Source organism: Aythya marila (assembly GCF_965140915.1).
Source record: "Aythya marila genome assembly, chromosome: 2".
Classification (NCBI taxonomy): Eukaryota; Metazoa; Chordata; class Aves; order Anseriformes; family Anatidae; genus Aythya; species Aythya marila.
Window position 1 is genome coordinate 68233238 of NC_139043.1, and position 22648 is coordinate 68255885.

A 22648-nucleotide genomic window follows, 5' to 3' on the forward strand; every position below is an offset into this window, starting at 1 on the left:
AGACCTGTATCCAATATAATCGTTTTATACTGGGCAATGTATAAAGAGGTCTTATGCTAGAACATTATAAGGTCATAATAAATAATGTTTTAAAGATATAATTAGCTACTTTACGCTAGGAGAGTGCATTTTAAGTGTCCTTCTCCTGCATTAGCAAGCCACCAGAAAACAGAAATGAAATAACCTTGTGTAGATTTCTTTATTATTATATTATTATTTCTAAGGGAGGATTTTTCAGGCGATAATGGAAATCAGACCAGCTTCAGGTTCAGCCTCTTCCGCTGTGCCCAACGTGCAGTTACTAAAATGTGCTAATTACTTTAGTGTTCTTTGGATGCTTTTTTAACATTGTAATAAACCTGCAGCAGTACAATTCTAGGTTATGCTTTTATACACTAACAAAAATCTACTGTTATTTTCTTTCCCAGATAGGCTGAAATTAGGGTGAGTGGCTGCATATTAGACCGTTGCTGCGACACAATGCTGATTTCTGCATGTGAACCAAAACACAGCTCAGTGGTCTTGCACCGTAGATAAGGACAGCCCTTTCCTTTGTACTGTAATTTACCCCACCCTCCAAAAATCGAATATTAGTATAATTTGAGATTTAACTGGTGGAACAGCAATCAGGACAGCAATGCCCCACAGCTGAAATAATATTTAAAATAGAAGGGATTTGACATTTGAGAAGTCAGTGGCTTGAAATACCCAGTTGTACTTAGCTAATTCAGTCCTTAACCTCTGGTTTCAAATAAATCAATTACAGTCGATTCCACTTCAGTTCAGAAGTGCACGAGGTTTTTAGTTAATTGAATACATTTTATTCACTTGCCAGGAGTATTCATTTATCCAAACCCTTACATTTGAGGGTGATTTCTTTATTGTCCATGATAAATCTGACTGCGTAATCAGATCAACTCCTTGTTTGTTTACTCATGTCCTGCCTCGCATTGAAATTCCAGAGAGTGCACTTCCCTTTCCCTTGTCAGTACGTACGTGTCTGAGCCCAAACTGGATTCCCAGAGCGCCAGCCCTCGCCTTCAAACAGCATAGCTAAAATAATAAATGTTGCTCTGACAAGGAGCGGCGCGAAGCCCATCCCAGCTAGTGAGGGCGGCATGATTTAAGCAGCTTGACAGCCGAACAGAAAAGGTTAGGAGTGTACAAAATAAATCGTGCATCTGGTTCTATCCTGTGCACCTTCCCTGAATGGAACAGCTCTGTCACTGCTCCCTGCCCTGCAAGTGCCAGGAGCTGTTAACTCTTGGAGAGTGTTTGGAGCCTGCTTAGCCTCTGCAGGAGACGATTTTGTTGAGCGCAGGGCGGTGAGGTTGTGCCACTGATCCATTCCGAACAGATAGGGATATACACAGTCCTTTGGATGTGGTGTTTGCAGAATCCTGCTGGTGTTGGTTTGCTGTTTTGGAAAGGAAAGGGGTTAATTAGCATCATTATCAATCACTAATGCTTGTCTAACGTGTCCAAAGAATAATCAGGTTAGAGGACTGCATGAAGCTAACATCTGCTTCATTCCAGCTAAAGATTTTTCCCTATATCGTTCAATTATTGGAAGTCCACACCAGTTTCAGGCTTTGTCAGGGCCATAAAACAGGGTCAGATCGTTAGAAATCTAGAATGGAGGGGAAAGTGCAATATAAATAACAAATGGCTTCATTATTTGAGTTACAGGTGCAAGAATGGCCATGAAAATGAGCAGGGATTACTAGAATGTGTTCCTTCTTTTTATCTCCAGGATGGAGAAAAAAAAAGAAATCAGCCAAGCCTGGTTCTTAAATCATTTGTCCTCTCTAATGCAGTATTTAGTTGAGCAACCCCAAACTCCCCCAAAAATAAGTAATTTAAAGCAATTGGAAGCAGAGGAAAAGTAAAACTCTGCCATGGCTATTTACTAGTGGAGCCTTACTGGTTCCAGTATAGCAGAATGGCCTTGTTTCTCTTTTTTTAGTTGAAATTGCTAGACTTCCTTGGGTGGCTAATGTTTTGGGCAGGGCAAATAGAAATATAGCTTATGACAGAGGGAAATATTTGTGTCCTTGAGCTGTTATTCCTCTGTTCTGGTGCCTGGTGCTGTAAGCAAGCAGGTGACAGATCTGTGGGCTTTCATTCCCTCTTACTGTCTCTGCAGTCACATCTCCGTGAGGTCGTGTTCGGCTTGAGTGGCCCAAATTAGAGGGCCAACGTTTCTCCTCTCTCTGATGAAGTGGTTGGGGCACCTTCACTGAGTGAACATGATGTGGAATTCAGTCTATTAATTCTGTGTCTACCTGGAGAGCTTTTTAGTAGGGTAGGAGGGACCCAATGGTTTCCAGCTTTTTTTTTTTTTTTTTTTTTTTTTTTTTTTTTTTCTCAAGGCAGGCACTGGCGTCCAAATATCACCATGAGCTCTGCAATTATTAGTCTGCTCATAGTCACTCATTTGCACAGACACCTTCAGACCAGGTGGAGGAAAGCATGTCCCGGGTGCAGAAGGAATTGTCTTTTTTTCAAAGCAGGGGGGTGAAGGGCTGCTGGCTGTGAAATGAGTGTCATTGCTCAAGTGAGATGTGCACACACCCCAGTCCTGATTTCCATGTGACATTACAGGATCTATGTGAAGACCTTTCCTGTCCAGAGGTACTCGTGAGCCATGCTGCTCTTGTTGCCTGTGGTGTGGTTAATTCCCTTTGTAATAGTCTATTAGAAGCAGATGGGGGGGCTCTGAATGGATAGTTGTTTTCTGGCAAGAGCGTGGGCCATGCAGTTGGGCTCTCAGGCTTAGGGATGTACGTTACTTCACTATGATGGTTTTGGTTGTGCTCCTGCTGGCTTGTTGGTCCTGCAGAACTCCTGCCCTGTGCTTCTCTGGGCACAGCTGCCCCCTCCTCTCTTTGTGAAATCTGCCCAAAGCTGAGGATAAAGAAGCAGAGGTGTGAAATACACGGGGCACATTTTCAGTGGTGCTTGGGGCTGTGGGGAAGGAGAGAGCTGCCTTTCCAATCTTCTCCCTTGTTCCCTTCCTGAGCCTGCTGGCTGCCTCCCAGCAGCTCCAGCACCCCCTCCTCGCCTTCCCCCTGGCTGCTGGGTGCTGCTCCCATTGCTAGTCCTGTCTCTCCCGCAGCCCTTCCTCTTCTGCTTGGGGATTGTCTTTCTGCTCTGCAAGCAGGGTGGCCTGGACCTTAGCTGTGGTGAGCCCCTGCTGTGGCCTCAGCTCTCCCCTCCCCTGTAGACCAAAAGAGCTAGAGTGTAAATATGCCAAAAATGTGCTCCTGCTGTCCCTGCTCAGGTTTGGGCTTTTAGCAGATGGGTTTTCCTATTGCCACTGAGATAGGGGGCAGGATGTTCCTGAGGGCTGTTGTGTAGGCTCGGGCTGGCCAAGGGGGCTTCTCCCCATCTCTGTGCACTCCCCATGCAGCCACCTGACTGGGAAGGACAGGATTTTGCAGGGAGCTGAGGAGAGGGAGAAAATTTGATGGAAAAGGGTTTTGCCCCAAGCCTTCCACGTAGCTCAGGCAGGACTGTGAGGGGGCAGGGATAACCCCATCCCTCACTGCAACTGCCTCTGGGAAGTTTCTTGGGAAGGCACTGGGGAAACTGGAGCCTGCAGGAGAGCACCGGCTGCTGCTAGGAGCCTCTCAGAGGCTGGCTGCTTGTTTGTTCGCATCGTCACACCCACGGAGGCTTTCCATCCAGGGTGTCCCTCTGTCCATCCGTGTGGCCGTGCTTGGAGGTGTGTAGGCAGGTGGCTGTATGCACAAGTGTGGGTGCCTCTGCCCTTGTCCATGGATGTCCATGGGTGTCCATGAGTATCCCTTCGTCTCTGCAGGCGGGTGTATTTATCTCACCATCCCTGCGATTTTGGAGAGGCTGGGAGAGGAGGGGGTTGGGAGGGCTGTCTCCCGGATAGTTGATATTCCAGGTTCAGCCTCTTTCTCCGCTCTCATTCTCTAAACCCAGCCGGGGGGAGTGTCGCCCCAGGCCGAACATATGCTTCTTTCCATTGCACTAATCCACCTTCAGCGTGGAGGAATAATTGCTCGAGTGTCCATGGCTCCTCGCCGCTTTGTCCCTCGCTGGCTCCCATCAGCTTGGCACACGCCATTTCAATCAAAGCCTTTCAGAGCCCTGTCTCCTTTTATCACTGCCCCGCTTCACCGAAAGGAAGGGAGGGCTGCACCCCGTCCCGCAAGGTGGGGGGGACGGGGTTGAGGGGGGGCCAACCCCCTCATCCGCCCCGCCGGGAACAAAAGGACAGTAAAAAAAGAACAGTACCGGGCTGAGTTTACTCTGCCTGCATGTACGGCGTTGGAGTATTTTTGTTGTTGCTGCTGCTGGAAAAAAAAGGGCGGGGGGTGTGGGGGGGGGAATGAAAAAAAAAAAAAACAAACGGCCCGACTGCGCTGCAAGTGGCGACCGGCATTTCCTTTCCCCAGGTTTGGGGAGAGCCCAAATGAGACGGGACGGGAGCGGCCTCCTCCGGCTGGATCCGACCGGGGGGGGGCAGCGGGGACAGGAGGTGCCCTGGGGCAGGGGCAGCCTCCGCAGGGCTGTTGCAGCACCCATCCTTTCTTTCCCTATTTTCCTCCCTCCAGGCGAGGGGGTCGTGGGTGTTGCGAGGGTGGGGTGGAGGGCTTGAAAATTCCTCCCAAGAGCTGAGGGAGAGAAAAAAGGAAAAGGAAAAGAAAAAAAAAAAAAAAAGAAAAGAAAAGGAAAAGAAAAGAAAAAGAAAAAAAAAAGGAAAAGAAAAAAAAGAAAAAAAAGAAAAAAGGAAAAGAAAAAGAATCCAAGATCAGCGGGATTTTTACATCTTTGAGGGACCGCCCAGCTTTTTCTCACCTCCACTTTCCTCGCAGCTGCCCCCGCCGGGTGAAGGGGGGGGGGATGCTCGGTTTTGGGTGTGGGGGGGTCCTGCCCCGACCCCACCTGCAAAATGCCGGCTCCCCGGTGGGGGCGAGGGTTGGGACGAGCTTTGACCAAGAGAGAGGGGTTTGCTAACCCCCCGGAGGGACAAAGAGCGAAGGGAAGCGGGGCTGGATCCGGCCGGGCACCGTGGGAGCGCACAGGGGAGATGCGCGGCGCTCGGGCAGCTCCGGCTTTTTCCCCTCGCATCGTGAATCTCTGGATAGTTTTGTTAAGCACGGGGCTTTTCCGCTGCTGAGAAAAATCGCCTTAAAAAAAAAAAAAAAAAAAAAAGGGCTAAATTTCCCCTCTCCGCTAGGTTTAACCGCAACACCCACAGAAAGTGCCTTATGAAAACCAGACTTTTCTATGAAAAGACTCTTCTGGCAGCAATTAGTCTGGCTTTCTTTAACAAAATTCTTTGTAATGTCATTCAGCGGGAAAAAAAAAAAAAAAAGAAAAATTCCAGGACAATTTTGATTACTTACTAAAAAAAAAAAAAAGTATAAAAAAGTATATTCGGTTTTGCTCTAAAAAAAAAAAAAAAAAAAAAAAGCATTTAAATCGCCCATTAATCGGAAAAAAAAAAAGGCTAAAATTTTGCGAGAATGGGTTTTCATTGGAAAGAAACTTGCTCGTATCATACGTGACGGGCGTAAAAACACACCCAGAAGGTACGGATTTATTTAGGGGGCTTCAGCACCACCTTGGTTGGGAAGGGGAGGGAAAGCAGGGGTGCTGGGAGGCGCATTTTGGGGCCCATTCATCTGCGCCCGCCGAGGTCCGGCGCTCAGAGGCGGTCCCAAAACCACCCCCGGCAGGCTGCGCCTGGAGGAGCCGCGCTGAAAATCGCGGCGCTCCGGAGCGCTCAGGGATCGGAGCTCCCCCGCGCCGCGACAGCAGGGGCGAGGGGCGGCGAGATCCGAGGCCGCCCTCTGCCCACCTTCAGGCGGAGGAAGAGGAGGTGGAGGAAGGAGAAGGGGGGCACCTACCTGGGCATTTGTCGCGGGTGCTGGGGCAAAGCTGGTCCCTCTGCCTCATCCGCAGGTTTTTTCTGCTTCGCTTCTACTCCCTCCCCCCCCCCCCCCGTGCTCTGGTGAAAGGTTGTGTGTTCCAGCCCAGAGATTGAAACGTTAAATTGCTAAAAAGTCGGAAAGAGGGGTGTAGAGGAGGGAGGCGTGTTTATATTTCAGATCTGTTCAAAGGTCGGCTTTAATTAGGTTAAATACAAGTATTATTGGCCCAGAAACACGTAGTGCGTTAAGCTCGTTACAAGCCTAATTGCAAGGCAAAAATAAATAAAAAGAATAATAACAAAGTACATGGGAAGAGGAGAAAAGCTGCGCTCCTCCATCCCTACCCGCGGACCCTGCGCCCACCTGGGCACATCTCGCCCTGGCCTCCCTCCTTGAGGGGGGCGTTTTGCAAGGCCCTGCCGAGCCCCTAAAAAGGTGGGGTGGGGTGTGTTTGGGGTGCGTGAACCTGCTCGGAACTTGTGGAGGGCCTGGTCCCACGCGATCCTCCAAAATCCATCACCCCATCTGGTCCTGCTCGCTCAGCCCCTTGGCAGCGCAACTTGGGGGGGGGGGGGGGGGCGGAGAAAGGGGAGGAGAGGGGGAAAAAGGGAGACATTTGTCCCGAATCACGAATTTTCATGGCTCGGAAAGAAAAAGGTAAACCTCATGTCTAGCTCAATTAATAAACATGGTAATTTCACACCCAAAAGGAGGACATTATTTCATGTGAGTGCTATCGGCTCCATCACAAAGGGTCACAGCGCAGCTGTGGCGAGCCCGGGGTTATTATGCAGCCTGATGATAGGATCCCGCTTGCCATCCCGGCTCCTTCCTCGGGGCTACCAATAGCCCCCGGCAGGGCTCGTGCCACCTCATGATAAAGGACTTACCCAATGCGGGAGGAAATGGAGCAGCTTTCAGATGAGAGGTAATCAGCTTGCAGGCGCAGACCCAGCCTCTCTTTCCCCAATCCCCCCACCCCTCGCCCCCTTCTCCTGCCTTTCCATTTAACTTTTTTTTTTTTCTCCCTCCCCCAGACCCAAACAAACCCCCGAAGTTGTTTGCAAGCCCCCGAGCGCAAAGCGGAGCTGGGAGGGTCCCCTGCTCGGCCAGCGCCCCCCCAGCCCCGGTGCATGGGATTTCTGGTGTCAGGAACCGGGTCCAGGAGCCGTGAGGCGACACATTAACTGCGATCCCATAATCTCTTAATCACATTACGTTTTAAGTGAGCATGTGTAATTTCACCCATCAATGATTTATTTAAGCATCGGAGCACAATTACTCGTCTCGTATGCAACCGCCGGTCGGGGAAGCGTTATTTGCTCGAAATAAAATCTGGGGTCCGGGGGGGACTGCCCCTACCTCTGTGCTGAGACCCCCGCAGCCAGGAACTGCCGCTGGCTGCCTTTCTCTCCTCTCTTAAAAAGCGAAGCCCCCCGAAGCACTCCTCAGCAGGAGGTTTGCTAGCGGCCGTGGGACGGGCCCCGGCTGCACCCTTTTGGCTGAAGCAGGTGCAAGCTGGGGGGGGGGGGGAAGGGACTGATTTTCACGCATGGGTGGGGCCGGTTTCACCCTTCCCGGATCCTATGTTACCCATCCCTGGCTGGCTGCCACTCCGCTGTGACAAACGACGAAAGGATGCTGGCAACGAGCGAGGCGGCTTCCCTGGGGGTGGGCAGGATCCTTCCTCCTCTTTTTTGTCCTTTTTCCAGCCGCAGCCCACCCCATATTCCCGACGGCAACAGATTCAATCCGTTTCCCCGGATGGGCTGGGGGACACCCCGCCTGTCACCGTCGCATCGCGCCTAGGGGCCACGGACGTCGCTTGTCCCTGCAGAGATGGGGCAGAGGGGGGCCCCGAACCCCCCGTGCCGGGGATAGCACCCCCCAGCACAGTCTGGAAGTATTATTATTATTATTATTATTATATAGTGTTATTATAATTTTATTTCCCCGCGGATTGCAGTGCTGCGGGCCGGAGGAAAAGGCGTCCCAAAAACACGGGGGGCTGCTGGGGGCCAAAACCTTCCCTAAACCGTGCTGGGCTTTCCCAGATTTTTGTTCCACACGTACCGGTATTTTTGTTAAATCGTCGATACAAGGAGATGCCTGAGAGAGAAAATCTTTTGGTTTGGGAAGAGACGTCCTTCCCCCCCTTTTTTTTTTCTCTTTGCACCCACTTGTTTATTTATTTTTTCTTTCCTAGAGCTGCTTTAGTCAGGCATTTGGCAGATTTAACGTTGCAAAGGAAACAAAGGAAAAAATGTAATTACATTTTTGGAAAACAAACAATAATTACACGACACAATCGGTATAATAGTAAGTGAAACACAGCAGCGGGAGTTAGAAACAATATTCAAGCCGTGGAGATGGGCTCCGCTGCTGACTCAGCGTTTCTGAATTCTACAAATTATCCTTACATCGGATTTCATCGGCTTCAGCTGCAGTCTATTGGCTTTTAAATTAAAACATATCTCGCTGATTAGGCACATATTAGCTGCCTAAAATAAAAATAAAATAAAAAAAACACAAAAGGAAGGAAGCAGGTTTGCTGAGACACAAACAGTTTTGGTGAATGGAAGATATTTTGGTAGCCCTGCCTTCTACCTGTGCCCTGCTCCCCCTCTATTAGTGCCTTTGGCTGGGGTGAATTTCTGCAACACCTGTCACCTGGGAAGGCTGTGCGTTTGCATGGCCCGGGGCTGCAACTTCATGTCGGGGCACGTTATCCCCTGCCCTGGATAGGGCTGACAGTACCCCGTGACATCCACTCCACAGCTTCGTCCCGGCTCTTGCACAGAGATTTAGTTCTGGGGGGGCTCTCTGGGTACCAGGAAAGTTGTGCATGTGTTCATCTGTTTTTCAGTGGCCTGGATTTTACTTTAATTGAGAGCCTTTAGAATTAGTTGTAATAATAGGAGTGGTTAAGATGGGAAGGTCTCAAGGCTGGGAAGAACTCTCTTTGCCTCCGAATAAAATACCAGACATCCCACAGAAACAACCTTGTAGGGTATAGGTCTTGTGCGGACAGAGGGAAATCATTGGGCTGTTGGTGTGCTGTGAAGTGTATGTGAAATCAAGCATTTGCTCAAGCAGTCCTTCGTTCTGCTTCCTATTAAGCACCAAATCAAAAACATGATCAAAAATCAAAAAAGAAGGAAGTGAGAGATTAAAAAAAAAAAAAAGAAGAAGAAGAAGAAAAAAAAAGACTACTTTAAGTGCCCAGCACTGAATCAGGAGAATCCCAGGGAGAAGTTTGGAGCTGTGCTGCTGCTCAGCCCCCCAGTTCTGCTCTCTGGATTCCCCAATTCCCAAGCAAGCAGGCGCATTACCGGCGACAACAGCAGCAGCAGGAGCAAACACGAGGCTCCTTGCTGCCCGCTCCTTTGAAAACAAACACGGTCTATTTTTGGTCAGGAAACTCCAGACAGAAGTGGCAAGTAAAGCTTTAAACCATTTGGAAATTCCTTTATGATTTAAAGAGAGAGCCGGGGGGCTTTAGTCCTCTGCCTGCCATTGGTTGCAAAAAGGGAAACAAAAGAGGTAAAATGCATTCTCCAACTAACTGGCGAAGCGTTTCATATGCATCAAAGGGAAAGAAAGAGCTAATCCGAAAATGACCACTTTAATGTACACAAAACCGTTGCAAACCCATGGCTACAGCGGCAGAACCGAGGGGGATTTTTAACTCACTACCACAACAAAAACCTACACTTAATGTCATAATAACAGATATTAAACAAAGGGGAATGAAAGGATCTCACGCTGGTTTTTCTGCATTCTTGACTCTAATTAAAAATATACAGAAAGAAGAAGACATAGTTTGGGTCAAAATGGCATGAGAGCTGCCTTGTGCCAGCAAAGGGTCTACAATTATCAGCTTAGAGGCTGGACCTGAGAGGTCTCACTCTCTGGCTCTGGGGGAGCCATGAGCTGGGCGCGGGGGTCAGGGTGGGATGAGCTTGGCAAGGGCTGGGGGACAGGGCACCTAGTCCTACCCCTAGATGGCCATGGGACATCAAAAAGGGACTAAAACAAACATTCAAGCTTCTTTTTTTTTTTTTTTTTTTTTCTTTTTTTTCTCCTCTTAGTTTTGGAGGCTACTTGGACAGCCTTTCCAATTTGAATGGCGCCAGGGTGTGTGCCCAGCATCAGGTGGTGACTGCTCCCATCCAACAAGTGCCCTGCATGACAATACCTCCCCAGGGAGAAAATGCCAGCACAGAAGGAACTTTCTCTGAAACTGGGGGCCAGGCGCTGGAGCCAGACACATTCAAATGTGAGATAAGGCACATGCCGGCAATTAACTACTTGAATAAGATACTGAGGGCAGCAGCGGTCTTGTTCCTTGCTGTATTTTGGCAGAGGAGTGGATGATACTGTGGTTTAGTCTAATCCGGGTGCCCGGGCTCCACACAGAGGCAGCTACGTACAGCTCAAGAACCTGCAGTATGCAAGAGGTCAGATGGGGACCTTCCAGCCATGATTCACGAGTGACTTCAAGACTTTTTGATTTGACCCCGTAGTAATATCCATAGTGGCGTGTGCTTTGTGTTACTGATGTTTCAGTGTAGGAAGTGCCTCTTCCCTGGTTTGTATGGAGGGAAGCATCTTTAATGCTCGTCTATTTTACTTTCAGAAGAACCAAACTTGGCCAGGTATCAAGAAGACAGGTCTGATGTGAAGAGTCACCAGTCTCACTGCTCTCTGCAGGCCTTCTTCCATCTTTGCAGAAGACTTTTAGGTGCCTGCAATCATCCTGGGCTACACTTGAGATATTCTCATTCACCAGCAACGGAAAGGGCTCCCTCAGTTAAGGTGGTTGAGGAAACCTACAGATGGTGCTCCCAGCCTAGGGAAGGGACAAAATTGGAAACTGAGGGAAGTCAAGCTGTAGGGGCAGGGGAGCAGTGGTGCTCTCATCACACAACGTTCACACCTGAGCTCATTGTCCCATTTACCTGCCCCCAGAGCTGGTCTGAAGGACTGACAAGGAGCTCCTCCAAGAACTATATATGATCTCAAGAACAATATATGCTTCAGTGAATAAGGAAATAGCTGAGAGCACCCTCCAGACTTGCTACCTGATCCAACCTTGCATCTTGATATCTTTAGCTATTTCCTTCATGCAGAAAGTCCTCTCATGGTCCTCCAGAGAGGCCAGAGACTCATTGTCTGTGCCTCATCTTCAAAGGCTTCAGCAGCCCAAGTTGTCCTCACCTAGCACAGTCACACAGTTGGTGCTACAGGGAGAGCAGGGTCTTTCCAGCAAAGCCTACCTAACCTGAGGGCCTTTGCAAGACGCACAGGAAAACTTCCCCCATAATTGTAGGGTGCTCAGCTTGGGGCTGCCTGTGTAGTGCAATTATCTTTTACCAACACAGTGACTCCTGCTCACCCTGCAGCACAGCTGCCTCGCAGGAGCAAAAGGTTAAGTATTAATTACTGCCTGTAAATCCAAGAGGTCTTCTCCAGACAGCATCACTAACACTTCCAAGACTGGCTTTATACATGTTGAGTAAAAGCTGTCAGATGGCGATTTCAGCTAGCATCATTTTTCAGCCTGTAAAATCATAAATGGGGGAGAGGAATACCTGACATTTCAGGGCTTGAGCTGGGGCTCTTTGCCTCTACTCTGTTTATGGCTTTGGAGTGACACCTACACAGCAGCATTTGAAATATTTATGTGCTGTTTTCGGTGAACACCTGCAGAGGAATCCCACTCCTCATTACAGAGGATGCTCACAGGACTGGAGAGAGAGGAGCGAGAAAGCTGATTTTCCTGCTGCAGGTGTAGGCTCACACTACTTAATCCTGCACTCATCTTTGGCTAGGGCACTTGGGGGAAGTGAACCCCGATACTCAGCATCGCAAGGGCTCAGCCACCCCCTGGGATGGATGCCAGTCTGCATCCCCTCTGGGCCCATGGTCTCCTGTACCAGGCTATTAAAGATATTGCTACCTGGTCTCACAAGGGGAACAGTCCTGCCTCAGACAAGACAGCTGTGAGGCAGCTCTGATGCTGTGGATGCTTTCTGTGTGGTGGGGTGCCCACCAGACACACGAGGTGAGCAGGATGCTATGAGCATGTCCAAAGCACACTGCCTCTCTCCTAAAGATAGGCTTTTACCTGCAGCTTGCAGAATATTGATTTTGGAGGTGCGTTTCCTTAGTTCCCTTTGTATGAGACACAGTGTGTGTTGGTGTGGCTGAAGTCCTCATCAGGACAAGTACATCAGAAATAACAATGGACAGATGGATTTTAAAATAAAAATGATTTTGTGCAGCAGCAACTTTGTATACAGTTCTTTCTTGGAGAGATGATCTTAACTAGCTATCCTATTGTAAAGCCAGTTGGGCTCTTGAGATAAAAACAACAGGAGGAATTTGAATCTAATAATAAAATTATCATCATCATCACCAAAGGAAATGGTAATGACAGCCAGGATGAGCTTGACCATTTCTCCCAGGCTAATAAAATAATCTGGTTTGCCTTGCTCATATCTGATAGTGCCTAATTGCCATGCCAGTTGCAGTCCTATTGCCAGTGTAATTTTGAAGCGATTTACCATTTGTCTGCAAAAATTAGCCCTCTTGTGAGTCTTGCTTTATACATTCTTCCCCAGGATGTGCTAATTTTCTTAACCAAAATTGTGAAGAATGATTGGTTAAGCCATAAAAATAAACACTGACATATTTAGGGCCAAAATGTGTCATCATTTCACTCTTAAGGGTGTGAGCACTCACGGCATGTTCTGCACGGGCAGGTTTTCTCATGCACCTCTTGGCCAGCTTGATGGCTTGATGGATGTGCTGAGATGGGGATGGGAGGAAGGGCAGTGGGGAGGCTGGGAACCAGACCAAGACATAGGAGACCTGCATTTGCTTCTGTTCCTCCTGCAAGAGGGAATAGGCAGGAGGAGGTGGGATCACAGTTCAGTGTACGTGCCATGCTTTTTGTGGTCTGCTTGAGGAATATTCCTACAACATAAATGCAAGCTCTTGGTACATCAGAGGAACAAAAGGCACCATACCCCTTCTGTAGCCAACAAGTTTGTTCTTCACATTTTTCAAGTACAGAGGTGCTGAGATCACATTTATGAGCCTGTGCCTGGTCCTTCTGCATGGAGAGCAACGGGAAACAGCTAGGTGTCTCTCTGCACTTTCAGGTGCTTGAGTGCTTTAAAAATCTGAGCCCTGTGTGTCTGTGTCCTTGTCTTAAAATAGGTCTAACTGGTTTGGAAACAGTAGGAAATATTACCGCAAACACTCAGTGGCCTGTTTCTAACTACATGTTAGAAAATAAAGACAAAAAGGGCACTGTGAATCCATGCTACCCTTGCCAGGGGAGCATCTAATAAGGCCAGACGGAGAGCTGAACCCTGCAGATGGGATATGTGGGGTTGGCTGTGCCCGCTGAGTGTGGGGGGATTGGTCCCACGAGGAAGGCTTCCCACACCTCAGCATTTGGAGACCTGGGCACAGAGGTGGGGCTGCCAAGGCACTGTGACATCCCTTGCACCCTTGGCATCACCTTCTGCTGCTCTGCAGATTTTTAGTGAAAAATGCATGAGAAGGAAAATTCTCAAGGAGAGGAAGCAAACCCCACAACCCTGCTTATAATTAATGCCAAGATTTAAACCCAAAATGACGGGGAGCTCACATTTTAAGCTGGGTCTGTGTCCTGTTTTCTCCCTGTTGAGCGAGAATGCAGTACTGTTACTTCAGATTCCTTGTTTGCTGTGGCACTGATAGTATCCAGGGTGGGAATGGTTGCACTCCTCTACTGCCATGTTTCTTCAACGACAGAGTTGTTTTTCTCTGGCTACTCCTCAAGTGGGCTATTTGTCCCTAAACTCATTGGCCTCCATCAGACCCAGCCTCTGAGATTCGGTATGAATCTTGCTGGTAGTGTCCTTCCTGGTGGCCTTTAAGGTAGGATCCTCCAAGTGACAGACAGACCTCTAGCTCCTCAGTCATTGCCCTTCGTCTTGTCCCTAAGCGCCTCCTGTGAACTTCCACAAAAGGACTCTGAGCATAGCTGCAGAGTATGATACGTCCTGGCATCCCTGCTTAGGCTTCTTCAAAATGTGCTTCCCCTTGTTCAGAGCAATCAGTCCATTCCTGATGATGGTTCAGCAATGCCTCCCAGGCAAGTGAGGGCATGATCGGTCCTCCTTCTCCAAATTTTATTGTGAGTGAGTCAGATAAATCAGCTGGGCATGGAGAGGCTCTGTGAGGCAGGGGAGAGAAGAGGCTGCTGGTGCCTGCATGTCCCTCACAGAGGAGACAAGATGGCTCCTGGGGCTGGGAGGGTTTGGTGCCAGCACCCCGGCACCTGAGGCCACCACACTTGAGGCATGAGGCCACCATGCACCACAGCTGAATTTAGGGATTTTCATGGGTCTTTTTTTCTGTAGAAGCAGACCTGTTGTTGCATCCAGCTATGCCTTCTTGAAAAGCATGGATATCTGGAGGTACGGCCATGTGTTAGCAACAGTATGATGAAATCTAGAAGTGACTCCTCTGTCAGTTATCATAAAATGCCTTCTGGGGTAGCAACAAGCTTTTATTTTAATGGCAAACAAAGAAAAAAAGTATGTCTCTTTTCATTGTTAGTTGGTGTTTCAGTAATCCATTAACTTTTCAAGAGAAATCCTTTTAGGATCCAGGTTTAATTTTATTCACAGTTATGTACAGGACAGAAAATGGTACCAAAAAAGGACAGAGTAAGAAAGGAAGGTGTTTTCTATGATTACTTACTTTTGAGGTAGCAGATAGCACACATATCCTATCCTCTCCAAAACAAAGAATCCAATAGATAATTTTTAGATGGTAAGTTGCCACTGAGAAACTTGATTAACCCTGGTCATGGTCTAGCATGCTAGCACTTCTCCTATCACAGCAGTACATCTTAGACATGACAGCTGATCAGCCTTAACACTGCTGCGGCTGGCAAAAGCAGAAGCAATTTCCCTCAGCAACGTATGGCCCACAGACCTCACTCAGCCAGCTCACCCCTAAATTAGCCTCTAGTTTGGGCACTTCTTGTTACCAGGAGAAGGCCTTGGGATCAGGCCATCTGGGATCTGGGGCAGCCTTGAGCAGAGGAAGAGTGAGCTTTTGCTGTTCTGCCCTGCAGCAGAGTGATGCCATCAGCAATGACAGCCACACGACCGCTTTGTACTTGCAGTGCATGGCACCTCTGGCTCAGACGCGTGGGACAGTGCTAGTGCTGTCCTCTGCTGGGAAGGGAATCAAAGCAACGGGCTGTTAAGGGAGCAGTTCAAGGCCAAAAATCATGCCCCACACAGAGCTGGGAAGAAATGCAAGACACTTGCCTCTCAAACCCTGTATAAACCACCCTTCCCCCCTGCAGGGTGGTATAGGATTTACAATGGGGAAAATAAGCATGGTGTAGACATATAGAATAAAGGGAAGATGTGAAAGAATTTGCACAAGACTGTGGATTTTCAGGGAGCAAACTACATGTGCCTTGTAATTGCTTTTTGAGATTATTGGGTGCAGAGAAGGGTTTGGTCTGTTTCCATGTATGGGAATCACAAGTGAAACTTGCTTTAACTAAATCCTGCCAACATGATATCCCTGTGTGCTTTTACTGCTGGCATCAGGAGGTAGGCTACAGCTATGAGCACAGTGCTCAAGACATGCAGAAGGTGAATATAAGGATACTGCAAAAGCAATAGACATGAATAGACGTTATACATTCAACTTTAACTCCTGCTTGATATGTGAATTTGCATTGCCTAACTGGTGAGGGGTGGGTGTTTCTTTTGCATTACTTGCTCTTTAAGGATGTGATTAAAATGAGGCTATAAAACATCCTGTGTTTTATTCCAAAGTCACCTACTAGACAAAAAAAGTGAGAATATCCTGGGGAGTGTCAGTAGTGGGACCATCTCCCATCATCAGAGTGCTTAAGCTAACCTCTTCACAGCACATATGTAAAACTTTGTCCATTGTCCAGTGCTGGGTCTATAACAAATGCTTTACTAACACCAGGACAAATCAAAATGTCTGCACAAGACCTGCAAAGGATGGCATATGTTGAACATCTCCTCATCAGCTCTGCCCCCAGTGTGGTGATGTCCCCTTAGGGATGTAGACAGCAGCCCCCATCACTGCCAGTGAACCCCATGGGGTTCCAGAGGAAGGAAAATCCCAACCAAAGCCAAAAGTTAGTTCTGCAGCATTATCATAAAAAGTATAGTTGCACAAGGGGCTATTCTCTGGTTGTGTTTATGTGGCTTGCCAGTTAGTGTTAATAGCAGCTACTCTTGTATGTCCCACAGTGGGAACAAGCCTCTTAGTGAATAAAGTAGTGTTAAATTCTGGGTAAGACATCAAAGTGCCAGTAAAACCAGTGCTATAAGATTACCTCTGGCAGCTCCAGTTTGTGACCAAGCTATTTTTAATATTATAAAATCTGTTGCTCCCCTCCCATGAATAGGCATACTATATTTTGCTCTTTCAAGTCAGAACATGCCTTTGTGATTTTTTTTCTCTCTTGCTTTCTCTTTTTTACGTGTCTCAATACTTTCCCCTGTTCTCTACAAATGAAACTAAAACTGAGGGCTCAAAGATTCACGTCAATGAAGACCCCACAATTTTAAGTCATGGGTGAGACCCTCATACTAATCTTTGAGGGCAAGCTGGGCATTTGTTGTAAACCAACAGCAACAGCATGACTCAGTATGAATGCACATATGGTACCTACAAAATATCATGTGCTTCTTAATTTGGGACCTCAGCAACACCTTAGCATACGGAGAATATAAGAACCACAAGAAAAGGCCATGGGAAGAGGAAAAGGCCCTTTTAATTCCACCTTCCTGCTTTTTCAATCTCCTCCCCCATCCTCTCCTTCTCCACCAACAAATGAAGGTGTCTGTGCAACTCATTTACATGCTTTGCTTAGACTGCCTACTCTGATAATTTATTCCATATGTTTATTGCCCTTTGTGTGAAATACTCCTGCCTGTGTTCCCTATTTGCTTATAATTTCTGAATTTTTCAGGTCCTACCTCCTGTTTTTTGTTTCGTTTTATTTTGTTTTGAACCTGCTCACCCATGTGTGATCTCTGTGAAATTTCTGCTTACAGCAAAGTTAGCAGCCGATATTACTTTTAGCCTTTGCGAAGCAGTGCCTTGTTCAGGGGGACTATGCTGAGGCTGCAGACAGGATGGGACCTACTGGGAGATGTAATTAGTGCCAGCCCTGCTTTGGTGAGTCAACGCTCCCCTTCTCTTCTGCTGTTTCAGGAGCCACAGCTTTCCAGAATGGGCCCATAAGGAGAGGAAGTGTCAAGGCACCTCTCAATACATGGCTGGGTTTAACAAAGCACTGAGCTATGTGAAGCAGCTCCAGCTTGAGAAGGAAATGCTCTGAGAATGTGATTTTGAGCCTGAGATTTGGTTTTTGAAATCTCACCTGTGCTATTTTCAAGAAAATGGTGGCACTTGCCACTGCCACAGTTCTATTACACCCTCATGCTCATTCATGAGTTTAGTTTATGGGCAGCATCCATGTGGCATCTCCTGTACACCCCTCAGACTGGACACATTGATGGACACCCTGTGAGCATCACCCAGCCACAAGACTTCTGAATGCTTGGGCAGCTCATGCTTCCCAAGAATGCTGCCTGAGCAGGACTTGGAGGATTTTCTGCAAAATGGGAATGCAGTACATAGTGGTGGGCATCATGTGCACCCAGCACAACCTAGTGGGAATGTGAGTGTTCAGTCCTGCTGTGGCAAGGTGGGAGCTCCCCAGGAGGCTGGTAGGTGCTGGGGTGGGATGTGCCTCTGGGGCATCAGAGGGTGAGCCCTAACAGGCATGTGACATTTCTCAGCACCCACACTGTTTGTCAGGCAAGGAGCTGCTGCCAAGCTGGGTTAGTATTGCCTGCAACATGAACTCTTTTCCTGATGGCTGCTAGGAGAACATCAATTATTTTTTACTATGGAAAAAAAAAAAAAGTTTTGTTTTTTTTTTTTTTTCTCTGTGTGTGCATGTGTTTGTGGGGGCACTTTAGAGAATTTCTGTCTCATTTGGTAGATATCATCCCTGTTTTTCTTCCCAGTGATGTGAGAGTGCACATATTTTTGGTCCCTTTTTGTCTTGTTGGCTTCAGTATTTCCAAATAAATGGAAGTGATTGCTTCAGTTGTGGCTGAATTCTTTGTGCAGAAAGACACTTAAACTTGTACTCAGCTTTAAACTTGGGAGTTATCGGTTTGACTGTGGGTCAGCCCCACAGATTCTGGATGTGCACCCATGCCATCACTTTTCGTGGTGTTGTGTAACCTCTTCATAAATTTCTCTTATATATATATCGGTGTCTAGGTCAGGATCTGTATTTTTTCAGTGACCCATTCCAGAAGATGCAGTATTATATACAAATAGATAAATCAATAAGTACACATGCACATATATAAAACCAAAGTGTGCAAATATAATTTGCTAGAGAATCTTGACTGTAAAAAGTCTTGCAGAAACATATGTGTAACTAAATATGAAGTATTGGTATGTCCCAAGACATATTCTGTGTCATTATTTCCATATCCATGTCATTGCTTCTAAATTGTCTAATACTCTTAACCGTGCTTCATGTTTTCCTACCTGGGATGGAAATGCATCCTCTTTGACCATCGCTATGTGGCTCGTGTGAGGGACAGTCTCCATGATATTGCTAAGGATTTTGGTTCAGGTGATGCATCTCTGCAATAGTTCCATTGCCTCTGATTTGACCTTAAATCTTAAATTTTGTGATTGTGGTGTAAGAATTTTACATACCATGATGTCAAGCTTTGCCTTCCAACACATTAGGCAGCCCCCACCAGAGACATCACCTGTGCCCAGGGACTCTTCTTTTGGGGGAGATTTTTATTAAAAGGGGCCCAAGCAGCACATGCATGTACAAACAGATACTGTGGGTGTGTAAGACATGGGAAGAAGTGTGCATGGGGAGCATTTTGCTTTTGTGAAGGCTCAGATTAGCAAGGCTGCCTTTGTGTCATCCCACCCTTCTCCCAGGGCTATTCATCTTACCCAGGGTTGCTCCTGGGCACAAGGGAGCATCCTGGGATGTAGTACATCCTGTCAGAGTTTATCTGATCTACACAGGAAAAAAATCTGACCTCCTATTTAGAAGTTTTTTCTGCAGATCAACATTGGTAATTTTACTCTTGTTTTATTTAACATGTCAAATTGAGACTAAGGTATTCACTCTCCTGGTTTTTAACAGTTACTGATTTTACCACGTTTGGTTTGGCAGTTAAAAAAAATCAACAGAAGGATTACATTTCAATGGCACAACACCCTAATCCTCAGGCAAATGATTTGTCCAAGCTTAATATGAAGTACTTAGGATGTATTGTTTGATGTAAACACTAGTTCTAATAAAATGGTGCCTGAGGTACAGTTCTTCAACTTGTAATACCCTATTTGTGTTGGCCTGTACACATTGGATTTGAAACCATTATAATAAAATATATCCTCTTCAGTCTGATAAAAAATAAAAAATAATTTAAAAAAATCACAGTATAGGGCCTCCTCTCCAAGGGAGGACACAGAGCATAGCCAGGAGTCTCCTGTGCACAAGGCGGGCCATGTTAGGGTCAGCTAGGATTGTGCCCCATCATCCACAGCGTATTTCTAGGGCAAAAATCAGCTCTGTCCAATGGATTTTTCCCTTGCATGATGCATGCAGGGCAATCCCCACAACACTCAGCAGGCAGAAGGTTGCAGCAGGCATGTGCTTGGGTAGAGCAGTGGGGCTGAAGGGAAGGAGGTTCCCTCATCCCCATGCTGTGTCCCACATTTCCTGCCCCATCATGGTAGGGCAGGAAGTGTGTTTGGTGTGTCAAGATGTCACATTCACCTTACCACCTCATTAGTACACGAGTGACAGAAAGTCACCTCCAGCCACCTCCCCTGCTGCTTGCACTACTGGGTTCCTCTGAAAGGTTTTCACAGAAATAACAAAAAATGTGCTGTTCTGGCAGGGTTGCAGCAGTGCAGCTCACTGATGACTGAATGCGTTTTGGGAGTAAATACCTACATTTTGGATGAGTTTCCTCATTCTTGCTGAGCTATGACTTGCTCAAAGTAATGTTGTCTTCATATCTGTCTTTAATGCTGTCTTGTAAATCCTTTTAAAAAATGAGGCACAAGTGATGAGGACAGAGACATCCCATTTGACACAAAGGTTTTGGTTTTGATGGGAGGGGAAGGGTACCCTACATCTTGTTCAGTAACATTTCTGTTTTCTCCAAGGAAAATCAGAAACATTAATTGTGTAATGAGGAAACATTCAGCTTTCTTGCTCAATGCCCCTGAGTTAGCTTGTGGGACAAGCTAATGAAACTGGAGCATGATCAGATATTCCAATTTCCAGGGCTCAGTGTCTGTTGTCACATGCATCAGACCTTGTGGGACTGAATAAGTCAACCCAAACTTTGTAGGGAGCATGGCAGAAAATGCCACCCAAAGCTACAGGGGCTGACTGGTCTTAACAGTCTGTGTGGGTTGAGACAGTTAAAAAGGAAAAGGAAAAAGCTAATTCCCCACACTGGCTCTAGAAGATGAACAGGCTTCTGTTGGGGAGGAGCTGAGGAACAACAAATGCAAATAGCACCCAGCCTTCTTCCCCTTTCTGGAGTTTTGTTTCACAACCAGCTTTCCTGTGAAAACAGAAAAATGTGGGCATCAAAACACAGGAAACAACAACACCGGAAGATGAGTTTCTGCTCTTTCCTCAGAAGATACCACTCCCTTCAGGACCTGTCCCTAATTCTGCGTTAGTTCTCAGCTTTGCCTGTGGCAGCTGTGGAGAAAGCCTTTTTGGGGATCCCTTTTTCAAAGATGTGGTGTGTCCATTTAATTGTTGGTTGAGGGAGAAGATAGGCAGAGTGGTTGGGGAAGGTGACCAGGTGTCAGGATTTCCTAAGCAGTGTGGAGATGCCCTCTCTCAGCTCCAGCAAGATGAATTGAAACACCATTGCTGCTGTTCATGGCCATGCACTGTGGAGGAACAGAGCCTTGGACAGTGCCAAAAACACCCTGTGGAAAATCACCAGGGTTAGCTCCAAAGGTTTGCCTAGGTGGTATAGGGAGCCCTGTGTGCTGGTGGCCATGCCCCTGCCACCACCGCTACCACCTCTTGCTCCAGTGGCCATGTGCCCACAACTGGAGGTCCTGCTCCCAAGCCGTGACCCAGATTTGTGGGTCGCAACCTTTCTGTGCATGTTCTCAGGCATTTTTAAAACAAGCACTGCAATGCTTAGTCCCAGACCTTGCAGGGAATTATGCATGGAGGCTGATCAGATAAAAACTGTGCCTTCGCTCCAGGAGCAGGGGCTGAAATTACACCCTGTAATTATAATGTAGTTAACCTGTGACTGTGCTTGGTATTTTTTTTCCTTCAAGCCAATTATTACTAAAACTGTAAACTCAGTATGACTGAGTTGTTTATCACTGCCCTGAGAGGAAATCATCATTTAGCTTCACACTCCTCAGGAGTCAGGTACTTCTTACCTTATATTTACACTGCTGTTAAGATAATGTTAGCATTAATACCGCTATTTTTCCTGTATTAATGCAACATTGTTGGTATTAATAATATTTAATTCAACTCCTCACTTCCTTAGGAAGAATCAAAGCCCAGAGTTATTATTAAGTGTGCAACTGGGTAATAAGCAGCTTGTCTCAGCAAAATTACAGCCTTTATGACAAGGTGGCAATAGGCTGTGGAAGCCTTGCCTGCTTGCTGAAGCTTAGCAGCAGCTAGCATTGCAGGGGAAAAATAGTATTTGGTCCTATGGATGGAAGAGTTGGGCCTGATTCCTCCAATAATTCACTTGGACTACTTTTTTATTCTGCTCTTTGAGAGTTCATTTTACCTGCATCAGTATAAACCCTGTTCTGGACCTGGGGGGTTTCTCTAGAACACTCTTCTGTCTGGCTTTGGAATGAGAGCAGATTACTGGGGGTGCTCTAAATTCCCAAGGGAAGAGACCTGCACATCTTCAGGTGACCCACACTGGGAGACTTTGCTTTACAATTCAGAAACCTTACACTGCAGTTTAGCCCTCTGATCACCTGAGAAAGTCAGTCCTCTTTTTTCTCCCTCCACACAATTTTTTTTTAAACTCCTTGATCTGCAGAGAAAGGGGTCTGCTGTTTGTTTATTATAGAAATGACACAAGCTTAGGAAAACATTAGTTTATGCTAATACATATTTTTCAGCCTTTCTAAAAGTAACATTTATTCCCCAAACCCTCCATGTGAAATCTCCTGTAATCTGTCAGAGATACCCCTTCCCTTACGCCACCATGTAAACACATTTTTCTCTTCCAAGCTGCTCAAAACCCATCTATTTTGCTTTTGGTAGCTACATGCTTCCCTGTGCCTCCTCATACAGAAACCAGCTCTGGCTCCACTGCCATTTTTGCTCCAAAATACCCAGGCTGAGCACAGCACTCTGTACAGGGCTTATTAATAAAGTGCTCCACTCCTGCCACTGTGCTGACTCCTTGCAGACCCAGCAGTGGGCAGAATGTGATCAAGGAAGATGACACCGATAGATGCATCTCCCCAGAAAGCCTCCAAATAATTAACAACATCTCGGTCCATAGCCTCAAGTTGGCGTGCACTTGAGAAACAGTTTGGGTCTATCGCTTTTCACTCTTGACATGGATCAAACTGGCCGTAAC